The sequence below is a fragment of the Podarcis pityusensis genome, assembly GCF_964106645.2.
Source record: "Podarcis pityusensis genome assembly, chromosome: 4".
Classification (NCBI taxonomy): Eukaryota; Metazoa; Chordata; class Lepidosauria; order Squamata; family Lacertidae; genus Podarcis; species Podarcis pityusensis.
The window spans coordinates 3,789,774-3,804,450 of record NC_138027.1 but is presented as its reverse complement, the minus strand read 5'-3'; the positions used below and the strand labels follow the sequence as shown (position 1 = coordinate 3,804,450).

The following is a 14,677-nucleotide window of genomic DNA, read 5'->3' as shown; positions in this document are numbered from 1 at the left end:
CTTGCCCCACCCCCAATAAAATATTTAAGGATGCCACCCCCCAGTTTTTTTCAAACACAACCTTTTATTCTTCTGCAACTTGCCATACAATTTCTCTTTCAATTTGCCCTCTTAAAAAATAAAAAAAATAAACGCACAAAGGTCATGAGAAGAACAAAATACAAGGAAATACAAACATGGACAGGTCCCATCTTTGCGGGCAAAATGGAAAAGTTGCTTTGAAGCAGGCTTTCCCAAACTTGGGTCCCCAGCAGTTCCTGGACTACAGTTCCCATCATCCCTCCCCATTGGTCCTGCTAGTTAGGGATGATGGGAGTTGTAGTCCAAAAACAGCTGGAGACCCAAGTTTGCTTTAAAGGGAAAGTAGGCTGGCCCTGTGACACCCTCTGCTGGCCAAAAGCACTGCCCCAGAATCTGAACCACCCCCAGTACTGCTAATTGGAATTTATAGAGCACAAAACTGAAGTTTGATCGGCACTTCAACCACTAGGGAGCTTCTAGGAGATGGAATGCTAGAAGTGTTCTCCGGGGCAAGGGGAGCTGCTGAGAAATTGAACTACGGGCGCAAAATATTACTTTTTTAAAAAGTTGCTGCCATTATAGGCATTGCCATTCAAATGGAGTGCATGCATCCTGTGATCGATAGTGCAAACAGGACTTACCTGACCCCCCACCAATATTTTATACAAGTTGACACCACTGGGTTGGTTGGTTTACAAATTAAATAAAGACATAAATTGCCTTCCTTTGCACATGTTCCAGCTTGCCAAGATCCTCATTTATGCTTTTTAAAATTTATTTGCCCTTCATCTGAAAATTTTACATTACAAACATACAGGATGAAAGCATGGCTTTCTCAAAAACAAGATAAGTGAGAGAAATCTCTCCTTTTCTCCTTTTTCTTTTCTTTTTTTTGGATGGAGTTACAAACTTTGTTTCAATAAAGCTTTTGAAAAGTCCTCTGTGATATTTATATGAGGAAGCTGGTAAAATGTGGGCTGAATGAGGTACATCACAGAAGGGGTGTAGCCCAAGACCACCTCCTAGATACATCATACTGTAGGAGACCCAGAGCTTAGAGGGTTAATAGCTTGGGAAGTTACATCCTGTCACTGGGGGGGTGTTCACATACGAGGTTTGTACACTTTGTTATGTGAACTACTTTACTTTCTGTTTAAGTTCAGAACCAGACATTTGGACATATGTTTCCAAAATGTATGTCAGAGTGTTCAGACAGCTTAGTGAAGCTGAAGTACTGTCTGAGCCAGAAGAATCTGGCAGATGGGTTCACTAAACCTTTGAGCTTCCAAAAACAGGGGGAGTTCTGTGAAGGGTTGGGTTTGGGGTAAGTGGTAGTGCTTACATTCACCCCAGCGATACAGGACGAAAGGGGGTGTGAGGAGACCCAGAGCTTATAGGGTTAATAGCTCAGGAAGTTATGTCCTGTCGCTGGGGGTGTGTTCACATATGGGATTTGTACGCTTTGTTATGTGAAATACTTTACTTTCTGTTTTGCTGTGAAGGGGAGAGACAGCATGTCAGCTCTTTCTCCCGTATTGCTGATTTATTTTGCCGCTGTACGATAAAGCTTCTTAGATTAGAAAGAAGCTGCATACGGAGTCTTTTTCTGCATGCCTGAGCTTTCTCCACACAGGCCACACCGATGTTCGCAAACTCTGCTAGACACCGGGAAAAGCACTGAGTCGCAGTGGAAGTGTGCTGGACATTAAATCTCACAGGTTATGGAGTCAGCCGCGTGGTTGTGCCTGTGTGTGAAGCAAGTCCAGCTGGAGGACCTGCCTGAGGGCAGTGGAACTTGCTGGTGAAGGAGCTACTGCAGGAGCTACTGCAGTGTGAGGCATGAGTAAGCTAGCCCCAGGGGAAGATGGCGGAAGTCCAGGAGTCCTACGCTGTCACATTTGAGAGACTTGATGGGCAGAAATGGGAGGAACGGTCCCGAAGAGCTAAGGCCTGGCTTACAGCCACGGTTCTATGGGCCTGCACTCAAGCTCCTCTGGTCCCAGCAGCGGCCGGCGCAGCTGCGCCTGCGATAGTGGCAGCTGCTGCTGAGCTGAGGAAAGACCAGAGAGCAATGGGATTGCTAGTGCTGAGCATAGACACCTCACAGTTACCCCACGTTGAAGGGTTAGAGAATGCCCAGGTGATTTGGCAGGCGCTGGAGTGGGTTCACCACCGAACCACAGAGGGAGCCAAGATCCATGTCACCAGAAGCCTTTTTGAGATGAAACCACGGCCTGGCGACAGCATCTGTGAACGCATTACAAAGATGCTAGCTGTGTTCAATAAATTACATCAGCTAAATGTGGTTTTTCCAGAGGAGTTAAAAGTCTAAATTCTTCTGAGCTCCTTTAGACAAGAGGTATGAGAACTTGTGCTTAACTCTTGAAGCAATGGCCCAGCCCAGTTAATGTTCCAGTTTGTCTCAGGTCGACTATGCAATGAGGAAGAACGTTGGCAGACAGAGGGGGGTGAGCCGGCCCAAGCTGTCCTGCTTCCAAGAGTGGGGGGACAGTGAAAGAGGACACCGTGAAGGACTTTGCTACATGCCGTTGTTACACGCCGTTGTTATCGTTGTGGCTCAGAGACCCACCTGTGTAAACATTGCCACAAGGAAACTGCTCAGTATGCCTCCAAGGCCATTGCCCCGGGCAACCAGATTAGGGGAACGGCCTGGTGTGGGAACGCAAGAAAAGGTCCCAAGGGAACTGACAGGGATGCCACATCACACCATCTAGGGCGTGGCAGTTTGAATTTGCCTGCAAGGAAAAACACCCAGAAGCTTTGTTGTTTGTTGTTTTGTAATAAAACATTTCATTTGGTTTTACACTGGTCTTGTGGTGTCGTAGTTTCTGTCATCTGCCACCAGAGGAAAAAACCCCTCTAACAAAAGGTCTGACAGGGTAACCCCAAAACCTTTTGAGTTGGTTCATGCAGACATCTGTGGCCCTATGTCTGTTGCAAGTCTGGGTGGGGCTAAATATGCTTTGACTCTGATAGATGACTACTCTAGAAACAGCTGAGTGATACCTCTGAAGGAAAGGGGGAGGCTGCCACCATGCTGAGGGAGTGGGTCCCCGCAGTGGAACTCCAGTTCTCACTGAGGGTCTGCAGTTTTCAATCAGGCCGCAGTAGGGAGTTCACTGGGTCTGCGTTGCAGAATTACTTTCGCCAAAAAGGGATACGTCACAGGCTGACAATTTCGCACTCACCACAGGAGAATGGGATGGCAGAAAGGCAGAACAGAACGCTCCAGGAAGTGGTGGAGGCAATGCTTTTTGATTCAGGCTTACCACAACGCTTCTGGGTGGAAGCTTGGAAAACAGGGAACTTCACTCTGAATCGTTCTTACAACTCCGTTGTAGGTGACACACCCTCTTTTCTGTTGTATGGTAAGAAATTGAAGGTACATTTCTTCCATGTTTTTGGGTGTGAGGCTTGGGTCCTTGTGCCAAAAGCCAAATGTAGGGAGTAGTAGGACAGTAGTCTATGTCCTGGTATTGATTTCTAGTATGTTAGTACAAATTCAAGAGGGGAGTCGTGGTCCCTCTGGGATTGGGATGGCTTCTGTGAAGCCTTCCTCCTAGAGGGAGGCCGCTCATGTTTTGAAGCTTGGGTACCCATTTCTTAATTCACGTGTGTCTAAGATAGAAAAAGGGGAAAGAGGGGTAGGTAAGGGTTTCAATTAAGGTATATAAGGGTTTTTCCTACTGTTTCTTCTATCCTCCGTTAGCTAACAATATCACAAGGTTTCTCCCGAGTCCTGAGCTATCTGGTTTTTCCCCCAGAGCTCCCCTACCTATCATTGCAAACTTAAGAAAGGGACCCTACTGGATGCCAGAGCAGTGTGATGCCAGCTCAGGCGACCCCTGGATAGAGTTTTTTGATCTGGAATACCCCCCTTGCTTTCAGAAGCGGGCTCACACACAATACACGTGTTACGTGACTCGACTGGTGCGGCTGGGGTAAGGATAGAAAGACGGTCCCTTCCAGTCCCTTGCTTTCAATAGGACACCTATTTGCAGAGAGGTGGGTTTTTGAGATGGTCCTCTCTGTCTTATTTTCAGGTTCCTAATGGGGTGGCTGGCTGGAAGTTCAGAAAAAGAGCTCCAACCCCTTGCTTTCAATGAGATGCCCATTGCGGTGAGGTGGGTTTTTAAGCTGGTCCTCTCTGTCTTACTTTCGGGCTCTCAATTGGTGCAGCTGGCTGGAGGTTTTAAGATAAAGAGATAGAGCTCAGAACTCCCTTCTCGAGTTGAGCAATGGTCCAAGGTCTTTCTCACAATCTAGACCAAGAGAAAGGTAAGGAAGAATGATAGATAAGAGAGCAGAGAATTCAGTTGCCAGGAGATCACCACTCCCTTCCCACCAGTGCGCTGGATTTTAACCTATACTCACGTGTCTTCTGTTGTGATTCCAGGATTGATGAATAAGCCAGCTGGATCTTCCCTTGCTCCCTGGCTGGGCCCCTCAAGGCTAGCTGATTACTACCCCTGAAGATGGCCGGGGGTCCAAAAGGATTTTCCCAGGCAAAAGGGCCCATGCTGGCTGAAGATTTTAGGGGCCCCAGTCAGCCATACAGGAGAACCGCAAGCCCCACATTGGTTGGGCACCAAATGTTACGGAAAATCTAGGTGTGAGTCTGCTCAGCCACCTAGCTCATCGGGCAGAGCCCGTGGGTCCCTGCAGAACAAAGGAGGAGTCCAGCCACCAACCGGAGCAAATTGCTGAAGATCTGAGTTTATTGCGCAACAGGTTCAAAAGGAGATTGAACCCTGAGGATGGGGTGACAAGGACTTTTAGAACTTCCCACCATCTCCCAAGCTACAGTTTGAAAAACATCATCACTACATCACTACTACATCATCACTACATCTGAAAAGGGGAGGGTTATACAGGATTAACATATGGGATATGTGGGGGGAACATGCAAATACAGGATATGCATTGAGAAGCACATTCTAAGCACCTACAACAAGAAAACAATAGGACCTTGGTTCGCATAGTCTGCCACCTGGGCAGGCCTGGAGGAAAGAGCTTGGCCAGTGATTTGGCATCAATAAGTTCTTTCCTGTGTGTACGTGATCCCTCCCTCGGGGGATTATGGCAGGGACCAAGCGGTTTCCAAGTCCTTTACCAATGAAGCAGATTGGAGGTGGAATGGAGAGAATCGGTGAAACTGTTGCAAGGAGATAAGGAATACCTGTTACCCATTCAAGATATGCTCAACAGAACAGAATCAACAGACACAGAAATAGAGAAAAAGAAAGTAAAAATTTATTGCTGAGCAATAAAGACCCAGTGGAATGGTTTCCAGTGACTGGGCAATGAGCCCTGGGGGCTTTGGGTTTGTATAGCTTATTCCAAACAGCATTAAACATTACATATTCATATACTGCAGCAAAATCAAACCAATGAGCACAACCCTTCCTATGTCCATGTAAAGATTACTTCTGCTTTTCCATATATGTGCATAAGAAATCACCACCGGCCTTTACCCTATTTTCAGCAAGCAAGCAAAAAGAGGGGGGAGGAACCCTTTGGCAGTTGAAGCCAAAAATCCCCCCTCTCTGTTATCAGGCAGCTGCATTAGAACACATCCTCATGCAAATAGAATGTTCATTCATAAAATACGCTGGCCTTCTACCCGGTCTACCCGTGAAAAGCATAGGGACACAGGGAGGGAAAAGACGCTTTTATTCTTGGGGCTCGGGGTTTGTGTGGTGTTTGGTGCAATACAGTGAGGGGGGGCTAGGGGATCTCAGCAGGGCAGGGTGCCCTTGAGGTCATCGCCTCGAGCTCTCTGCAGTCATACTCGGGAGTAAGACTTCATTCATGTGCCCCCCCTTCCTTTCCGTAACAGAACCCTGCTCTCCTCGGTTCCTCCTAGTCCAGCCCTCCAACCGCCACACCTCTCCCTGGCTCCATCTAGCATCTCTCCAGCTGCCCAACGCCATCGGCCTTCTCCCCCTTCATGGGGGTCTTTCTGGTTCCAAGGAAGACTCCACCACCTTTCTCTCTCGGCCCCCCGCACAGACACAAACACCCCCCACCCATTGGGCCTCCTGAGTCGCTCGCTCCCCCCTGCTGGTGGGGGGGTCTTTGGGATGGGCGGGGTTGTGGGGGTGGGTGGGGGGCAGAATTCCAGGGGGAGCTCCGGGTGGGGAAGAGCAGGCAGAAGGGAGAAGGGGGCAACGGAGACTCGGAGGAGGCAGCATCTAACCCTCTCCCCCTCATCTCTGTAGCATCATGAAGCCAAATTTTAGCTCAGATATGGTCAGTGTGATTGTGCACAGGCCGTTTGAGGCGGTGCTGAAAGTGGCCGAGAAGGAGGGGGACAAATAAGTATGTCCTCTGTCTTGACTTCCCTTCGCAGGCTCTTTCTTCACACACTTGCAAGATTTAACCCAGCACTCAACCTCTCTTCTCTCTTTTCCCACAAGAACTGAAGCGGCACTTCTGACTCCTGCTGGGGGTCTCCTTCTGGAAGCTCCCAATTTGGCACCCTCCTCCAGCTGCTCACTGTAAGTGTCCCGATGGCAATAGGAGAAGTTTTAGGGTTGCCCCCCGTCTCTTACCCAACGGACTGTCCTATTTCTGGGGCATGGAGTCCACTGTCCTGTGTGGCCTGCAATTTGTCCCATTTTTGAAGTCATGAGAATAGAAACTGGCACTTGTGCGCTCCCCCCCCCCCAACTTGCACGGTGCTGAGGCCCTTGAGCCTGCCCTGCTGCTTTGGCCCAGACTGGCCCCTGACTCTGAGACACCCTTTCCTCCCGCAGGACCTCCAAGGATACGCCCTTGGGGAAAGTGGGGAGACTCAGAAACTAGCGGCCAGCAGCATTTCTTTGCTTCTGGCCATCGCCTGGAAATTCCCCCACCTCTGAGTAAGTACCTCGCTGTCATGGTATTGACGGAGAACGCAGGGGAGGAGGAGAGACCAGCAGAGGAAGGGGGGCAGGAAGTGACAGTGGAGGAAAGGAGGGAAACTCAGGAGGAGGGAAGGCTCTCGGATGTTGGAGCAGAGCCTCAACACCGCACAGGAATCTCTGGCACAGATAGCGAGGCAGTGCCGGTTCCATCTGCCCAGGAAAGGAGAGTGTTAAAGAGGAGGGGGCAGAGACATCAAATGAGAATGCCTCGCCTCTTCTGCTGGAAAAGGGGCGGACGTAAGTCACTCCGAGAATCTGCCTCACAGGATTCGGATGCATAATTATGTGTGCTGCTTGTACATATGTAAAATAAAGGATGTATATATGTATCTCTGACTGAGCAGAGGCATTTCTTGCAGAGAGCATTCACAAGCCATCACACTCGCCTTCTTCTACCCCCCCAAGAGCACATCCCTGAGTGACTTTTAACGCAGATGATGCAGTGCGTGTTCCTGGGTGCCAGGATGAGGCCAGAGGCTTTTCCTGCCCCCTTTCCTGCTGCTGCCCCTCCACCTCTGCCCAGGAGGCTGCAGGGCCCAGGGAGGTCCTCTGGGGCAAGGGATTGGGTCCAAACCAGGGGGAGGCCCATCATTCCTGGCTTGGGCTGCTTCTGTGCTCTCTTGCACCCATCCAAGGTGGGTTTCATAGTGTCATCTGACCCAGATTTTTCTTTCCTCTGCAGAATGTCATCGCTCGGCCAGAGTTGGCCTACCTGTGGCCCGATCAAAGAGCAGGTAAGCCCCACACCTTGGAGACAGGGAACTCCCTTGTCCCTTCTTTGCCCAAGACTCACCTCCCAGGTTTTCTTGCTGGGAGTCCTGCAGGACCTGCTCCCTGCCTGACAGGCCTTTCCCACCTGCCCTGGGAGGGTCACCATTTGGCGGAGTTTTGCAGGTTTGCGAAACCTGGTTCTGCAGCTGGACTAAAACTGTTGGGAGACTGAGAACGGTGGCGACAAATGCAGGAGGAAAGTGACAAAGTTAAAATGGGAGCCGCCAGGCGCGGGAGGCCAGTGGGACAAGAGAAAAGAGTGTGGGAATGTTGTGGGTAACAGGAGAGGATATATTGATTAATATTATCCTTCCTAACTCGCGCTAACAAGTTTCTTTATACTGCAGACGGCATTCCCCTATTACACACCAGGAAGCTGGCTGCAGACTCGTGTGAGTCTCTTAAGGCAATAGGCAATTCAATCTGGCTTGCCCAGATTGAGATGTGTTCTATTATTCCTGGTAAGACCCCTTTGATCCCTCCTAAAAGAATAAAGACACAAAACTCTTATTCATAAGTAACAAAAAGTTTCACTCACGATCAGGCAGAGCACAGTGTGATTGATCCCTGAAGGCAGGCTTTAGGCTTAAGGTTACAAATATGTACAAATAGGTTTACCCCATATGGGAGATAACCCAGGGACTGCTGGCTGAGAGAGCCAGCAGTGCGGTCCAGGTGAAGCAGGGAGCAGGCAGGACGAAAAAGAAGGGAGGTAGCTACCTGACTTGGCTTTTTACCAGGTCTGGAAAGGTCACACTCACCTACTAGTCACATGCAAAGGAAGGATGCTCCAGCCAGGTGTAACAGGAAGTTCGACTGGCTGGACCAACATCCCCTGCATGTCCCCTCTAGGCAAACAGGAAATGTTGTACTTGACTGCTCCAGTGGATTACATCCCACAAAGAGGCCAGGATGAGCCAATTTAGTTGTCGCAGGGCTGCACACACTCCAGACATCAAAGGAATCCTGTTGCCACCCCAGTCACCAAGCCTGGCGAGATTCCAGAGGTTCCAGATGCTTATGGAGGATTCATGTTTCCTTTGGGAACGAGGCACAGCAGAGATTGCGGTGTCTTTAGGGAATATGGTTTACTTACACATATTTACAACCTGGGCCTGGAATGGAAGGGTTCACAGCATTAGCAGCCCTAGAGGGTCTTGGTCCTCCCAGAGCCACAGTCTTGGATTCAAACAGAAACCAAACGTTGCTCTTCCAAGGTAGCTCTGGCTCTCTCCCCAGTTTGCTGCTTTATTTCCAGGTCAAATCACAGCCAAACTCTGCTCTTTGTCCCAGCATTTTCTGTTGAGGGAGGGGGTGCCACCCATTTGCCCTCTAACACTGAGGCCCTCAATCCTCCACCACCTCACCAGGAGAGTAAACAGGCTTGATTACTTGATTATTGATTATTACTAGATTATTGATACCACTTGCTGCATCCAGGGATTAGAAGGGTCTGGTACACAGTTTAACACCCCAAACTCATACTACTACAAAAGAACGCTGGGAACTGTTGTTTTCTAAGGATCCTGCAAATTATAGCTCTTCAGAGTGTAAACTATAGTTCCTGGAATTCCTTTTGTGGAGGGGGGCGATGTACTTTAAATATACAGGTGTGTATTGAACTCCTTCAACCGTTCCTCATCAGGCTTGGTTTCCAGACCCAGTCAGCCCAGTTGAGGTCAATGCACACACCACCTTCATGCTGCCACTGCCCTTCTTGGCATCCGCAGTGTCCTTTCCCACAGCCTTAGATTGTTCCCCTGCCCCAAGCTGTCTCTTACCAGCAAAGGATGTTTCCAGCTGGCTGATCCTTCCTCCCCGCCCTCCCCCTGCCCCTTCAGCAGCACTGAATAATGCATGCCACTGTCCAAAAGGATAAAAAATGTCTCGTGTTCTTTGGGGCAGAAGTGGCAGCACCAGAGGACTGACAAGGACAGGAGCATCCATGGGGCTGGGAAGATTCAGCAGGATGCCTGACCAGCTTAGGAAATTTCGGAAGGGGAACAGGACACATTTACGGAGGATGTGGCTGCCTGGGCTACGAATCACAATGATGGCTAAATGTGCCCATTCCTGGCATGTTTCTGGATGCCAGCTGCTGGGAAAGAACCATGGCAGGAGACATCGGTTGTGCTCATGTCCTGCTTCGTTAGTGTTACGGAAATTACGGAGGGGGGGCCACATCTTTAAAGTTGTTAAATGTTACAAATATTATGCCTGAATGTATCCTTTCGGCTTGACAGCTCAGGGAAGTTACCTAGCTTTAACAATCATGTAAAATCAACTCCTTTGCCAGTTTCCTCCATTTCAACACTATTTTGCCCTTGGAAAAACGACTCTTTTCCCTGCCACCTCCCCAAGCGTGGAGACATGTATACACACCTCCTACCCCAGGAAGTTCCCAGAGGTGACAATTGCTGAGCTGATTGTTGGCCAAGGCAAGCCTAATCCCATCACCAGACCTACCAAGGGGTCCAGACATGCAAAGGAAGTTCTATTGTACTTTGGATGGTGGAACTTTATGGTCCAGCTCTCGCTTCCATACATCACTACTGGGAAAACCCAGTAGTGACATCATATCTACATCACAGAAAAGTTGTTGTTTTTCCTGTCTGCCAGGTTATCTGATTACCTTTCCTGATTGCCTTTCCAAATAGTAATCACCTATTAAAATGCTGATTACTCAATTCCTGAGACAATGGGAATGTTCCCTCACCCCCTCCCTCCTTGCAGAGAAAACATTTGGTCAGTTTGGGAATCAAAAATGATTTCAGGTCGGTCTTCCTGTGCTGATCTATGTACGTGCTTGGTTGGTACATTTATGAACATTTTAAATATATCCAAGACTTTAAAATTCTTATCACAGCGTGCCCCCTGCCACCGAACCATGGATAGTCTTTGGGGCTTGAGTGAGAGCAGCTAGGCTCATGCTAAGGCCTGGAAAGATCCCGGCTGCCTCTTGACAAATCACTCTTTATGCACAGCTGCCTCCAAGGTCCTTGAGGACGGTCCTGTCGCCTGAGATTACGGCGCCTGCAAGGCAGCCGAGTGGAAAAAGCCATTAGGGTGGAAAAGGAGGGACCCAGGCAGGGGAGAGGATGCGGAGGGCAGCCTCCAGGTCAGGCAGGCAAGAGGGACAAGGAGCAGAGAGGGAAAGCAATTGCTTGCTTTCACTACCAGGACGTGCCACAAGTGCAGTTCATTTGGGCACCGTTAGGGAAACCCACAAAATAGTGATTATTCCACCCCATATAAGGGTAAAAAAAGGTAAAGGACCCCTGGACGGTTAAGTCCAGTCACAGGCGACTACGGGGTTGCGGCACTCATCTCGCTTTCAGGCCAAGGGAGCTGGCGTTTGTCCACAGACAGCTTTCCGGGTGATGTGGCCAGCAGGACTATACCACTTCTGGTGCAATGGGGCAATGTGATGGAAGCCAGAGTGGTCACAGAAATGCCATTTAGCAGTACCTATTTATCTATTTGTGCTGGCATGCTTTCGAACTGCTAGGTTGGCAGGAGCTGGGAAAGAGAAACGGGAGCTCACTCCGTCGCAGGGATTCGAACTGCAGACCTTCTGATCGGCAAGCCCAAGAGGCTCAGTGGTTTAGACTGTAGCAGGAACCCCCCACCCCAATCATTCAGTTTGTACAAACTTCACGCACTCACACTCACACACTACATATGCCACACTTCTGTTATAAATTCATTCCAAAATCAACCATACATCGGATTTGCACTGTTCCATTTTTATTTTACTCCATATGACAAGGACTATCAAAGGGGGGTGGCTTGGTTCTGGTCAGCCATAATCCCTTCACCATCCCAGCACATCCACAGGAGCCCTGCCCAGTTGCTATGCCAACCCTGATGGTCCTAGACAGAAGACCATCAAGATCACAAAGAACTTGCATATGGGAGTGGATTCAGCATGGACTGAAACAAAGGACAATGATCAGATCTTCCCTCTGGGGGCAGGAAACTGCCAACTCCCCTTTGTCTCCTGGAAGTGACTCATGGGGAGGGGGAAAGGAGGAACCAGCCAGGTGACAGGACACTCAGGTTACCACCACAACTCCTCCCTCAACCCCTCCTTTCTGTAATGTATGCATGATGTTTCTGGGGGTGGGCTTGACCTAGAGGATGGGAATTTCAAAAGTTTTTATAAGGTCTTGCACACCATCTTTCTGGGTCTTTCCTCTCTCTTGCAAGTGAGGGGAACACCCTGTTGCAACAGTTCAGTAAAGGCCAAGCCTACAGGCTGCTGATTTGCTCCAATTTACTCTGGTTGGTGTCTTTACTTTTTGTCCAAGGGAGCCCTCGGATTTTTCCGGTAACAAGACCACAGCACCACCCCATATGCACCCACTTCAATCTGTGGACTGGCATTGCTACAAGTGCCACATAATGCCCATTTCATATCTGTAAGAGCTCAACCTTTTAGTGTGGCGGCACCTGAACTCTGGAACTCCCTGCCTATTGATATCAGAAAAGCTCTTTCACAGAATGTTTTTCAGCACTTGTTAAAAACATTTTTGTTTAGACAAAACTATCCAGATGTTTGGAAAGTTGATGCTATGTTTTATCTTTCTCATAAACCGTTCTACTGTAGAAGTCTATGAACAGCTTATTGTTGTTGTTTAGTCATTTAGTCGTGTCCGACTCTTCGTGACCCCATGGACCAGAGCACACCAGGCACTCCTGTTTTCCACTGCCTCCCGCAGTTTGGTCAAACTCATTCTGGTAGCTTCGAGAACACTGTCCCACCATCTCGTCCTCTGTCATCCCCTTTTCCTTGTGCCCTCCATCTTTCCCAGCATCAGGGTCTTTCCCAGGGAGTCTTCTCTTCTCCTGAGGTGGCCAAAGTATTGGAGCCTCAGCTTCACGATCTGTCCTTCCAGTGAGCACTCAGGGCTGATTTCCTTCAGAATGGAGAGGTTTGATCTTCTTGCAGTCCATGGGACTCTCAAAAGTCTCCTTCAGCACCAGAATTCAAAAGCACCAATTCTTTGGCAATCAGCCTTCTTTATGGTCCAGCTACAGATACATTATTCTGGAAGATGACACTGCACTTTCCATAAGGAAAACAACCCATGCTCACAAATATCTGCACAGAAAGGCCTTCAGGAGGGAGGTGCGTGTTAAGGAGGTGGATGCTGACATTTCGGGCTTCTTCAATGCTTCCTGTCAGTTGCAGCACTTAGCAGAAACAAGGCAAGGATGATGAGTCAGATTCTGCCTGAAGGTCTTTTCGGATCTTTCGCTCCCCTGAGTGGTCCGACAGACAGAAAAAAGCTTGCATTGCGTGCATACCCCATGACTGAGTTTCCCATTTTCAGTCTCTCAAAGATCTGGGAATATTTTGGAAGCACCAGGCAGCCGAAGAAGAGTCATCTGGAGGAGGCAGTCCAGCATCCTGTTCTCACAGTGGCCAACCAGATGCCCCGGTGGGAAAACTGCAAACAGGACTCAGGGACCACCTGCATGCTAAGATAAGCATCACGTGTGGGTTTTCTCCCTACCCCATCAGCTGTGGGCTCCTCTCCACTGCGGGCACAGTGAAAAGAATTAGAGGGCTTCTCCTGTAAGGACCGGAGACGTATTTTCCTGTTGGCATCTCTCTGTCTTAGGAGAAAATGGCGGAGTTCACCTTTGTAGGGGGAAGTCAGACTGTTAGAAGGTTATTGCTATAGGAATTCTAAGGTCTCATATATATGTAAATCATATGTTCATAAATGTACCAGGCAAACACATACATAAATATATAAAACACATGTCTGAAACAGTACAGGAAAACAGTCCTAAAGTAAGGTTACCAGACGTCCCCAGATTTACAAATCAGTCCCCATACAAAATCCATTGAAGTTGAAAAGTGTCCTCGGATTAATTGGAAAAAACCTGGTAACCTTATCCTAAAGTCATTTTGACTCTTTCAGTGACCTCAAATATTCCCCTGCAATTTGGATGGAAATGGGAAAAGCCCACCCCACCCCCATTGTCTCTGTACTCACAAATCCTACCTTAAGGGCACATTTGGGTATGAATAGGGAGAGCCTGTAGGAATTAAGTATTTATCATCACAAAAGAATGGCTAGGCTGTCCAGGTAAACCCACTAACAGGTTTCCTGCCAGACAGGATTTCTGCTGTAGACCGCCCCTTCTGTGATGTATGTATGATGTATTGGGGGGTGGTCTTGAGCTACAGGGTAGCAATTGCAAAAGTCTATATAAGGGCTTGCACACCTTTGTTCTGGGTCCCTCCTCCCTCCTGCGTTTGGGTGGGTGTGTGAGCACCCTGTTGCAACAGTTCAATAAAGATCAGGCTTACTAGTGCTTTGCTTCTCAATATTCTCTGGTTGGCCTCTGTTATTTTCTCCAACCGATGGAGAACCTACATAAGGCCTCTATATGGGCTCTTGGGTACCCCATAAGGGGAAAGGAGCAGTTTTTCTTATAACAGTTATGGTGCCTGTTGTGCCTGTCTCCCACAGTGTTTTTGCTGCGTTAGCAGCACTGAAGTGACCTGAGCACTGTGCCCTGGGCTGCTCAGGTGACAAGACCCCCCCCCCCTCAGCCTCACTGATGTGGTCCAAAGGAAAGCAGAGCAAGACGTTTGGCACCAGCTGGGCTGCAGGAGTTGCCAGAAGGAGGTGTAGAAGGCGCCATCCAACAATCTTAGGGGACTGCAGCCCAGATTTGTGTTGGGTTTTACTCCTTAGCCTTATCTTCTTCCGAAGATGTGAAGTGAAGGGTATGAGGCAGGAGTTGGTAATGCAGGTGAGCTGCGCACAGGCAAGCTGCAAGCAAGCTGCCGGCTAGCTATGCAGAGGCTCCTTTTATTGGCACAATATGCAAACCCCGGCTGATACATTTTGGGCTGTGACCTTTACACATCTTCCAATCCCGAGATCATGGGGTGGTACATAGTTATTTTGGTACCTGTTTCCACCGCGTCATTT

The 14,677-nt window shown here is 48.9% G+C and overlaps 1 long non-coding RNA gene across 1 annotated transcript; it reads left to right on the top strand.

The window, feature by feature from the left end:
• Positions 1-7,009: 7,009 nt before the first annotated feature.
• LOC308475490 lies at positions 7,010-9,885 on the top strand. The gene is made up of 3 exons (XR_013985258.1): positions 7,010-7,187; positions 7,633-7,684; positions 9,627-9,885. It is a non-coding gene; the product is annotated as an uncharacterized lncRNA (long non-coding RNA).
• Positions 9,886-14,677: the final 4,792 nt, after the last annotated feature.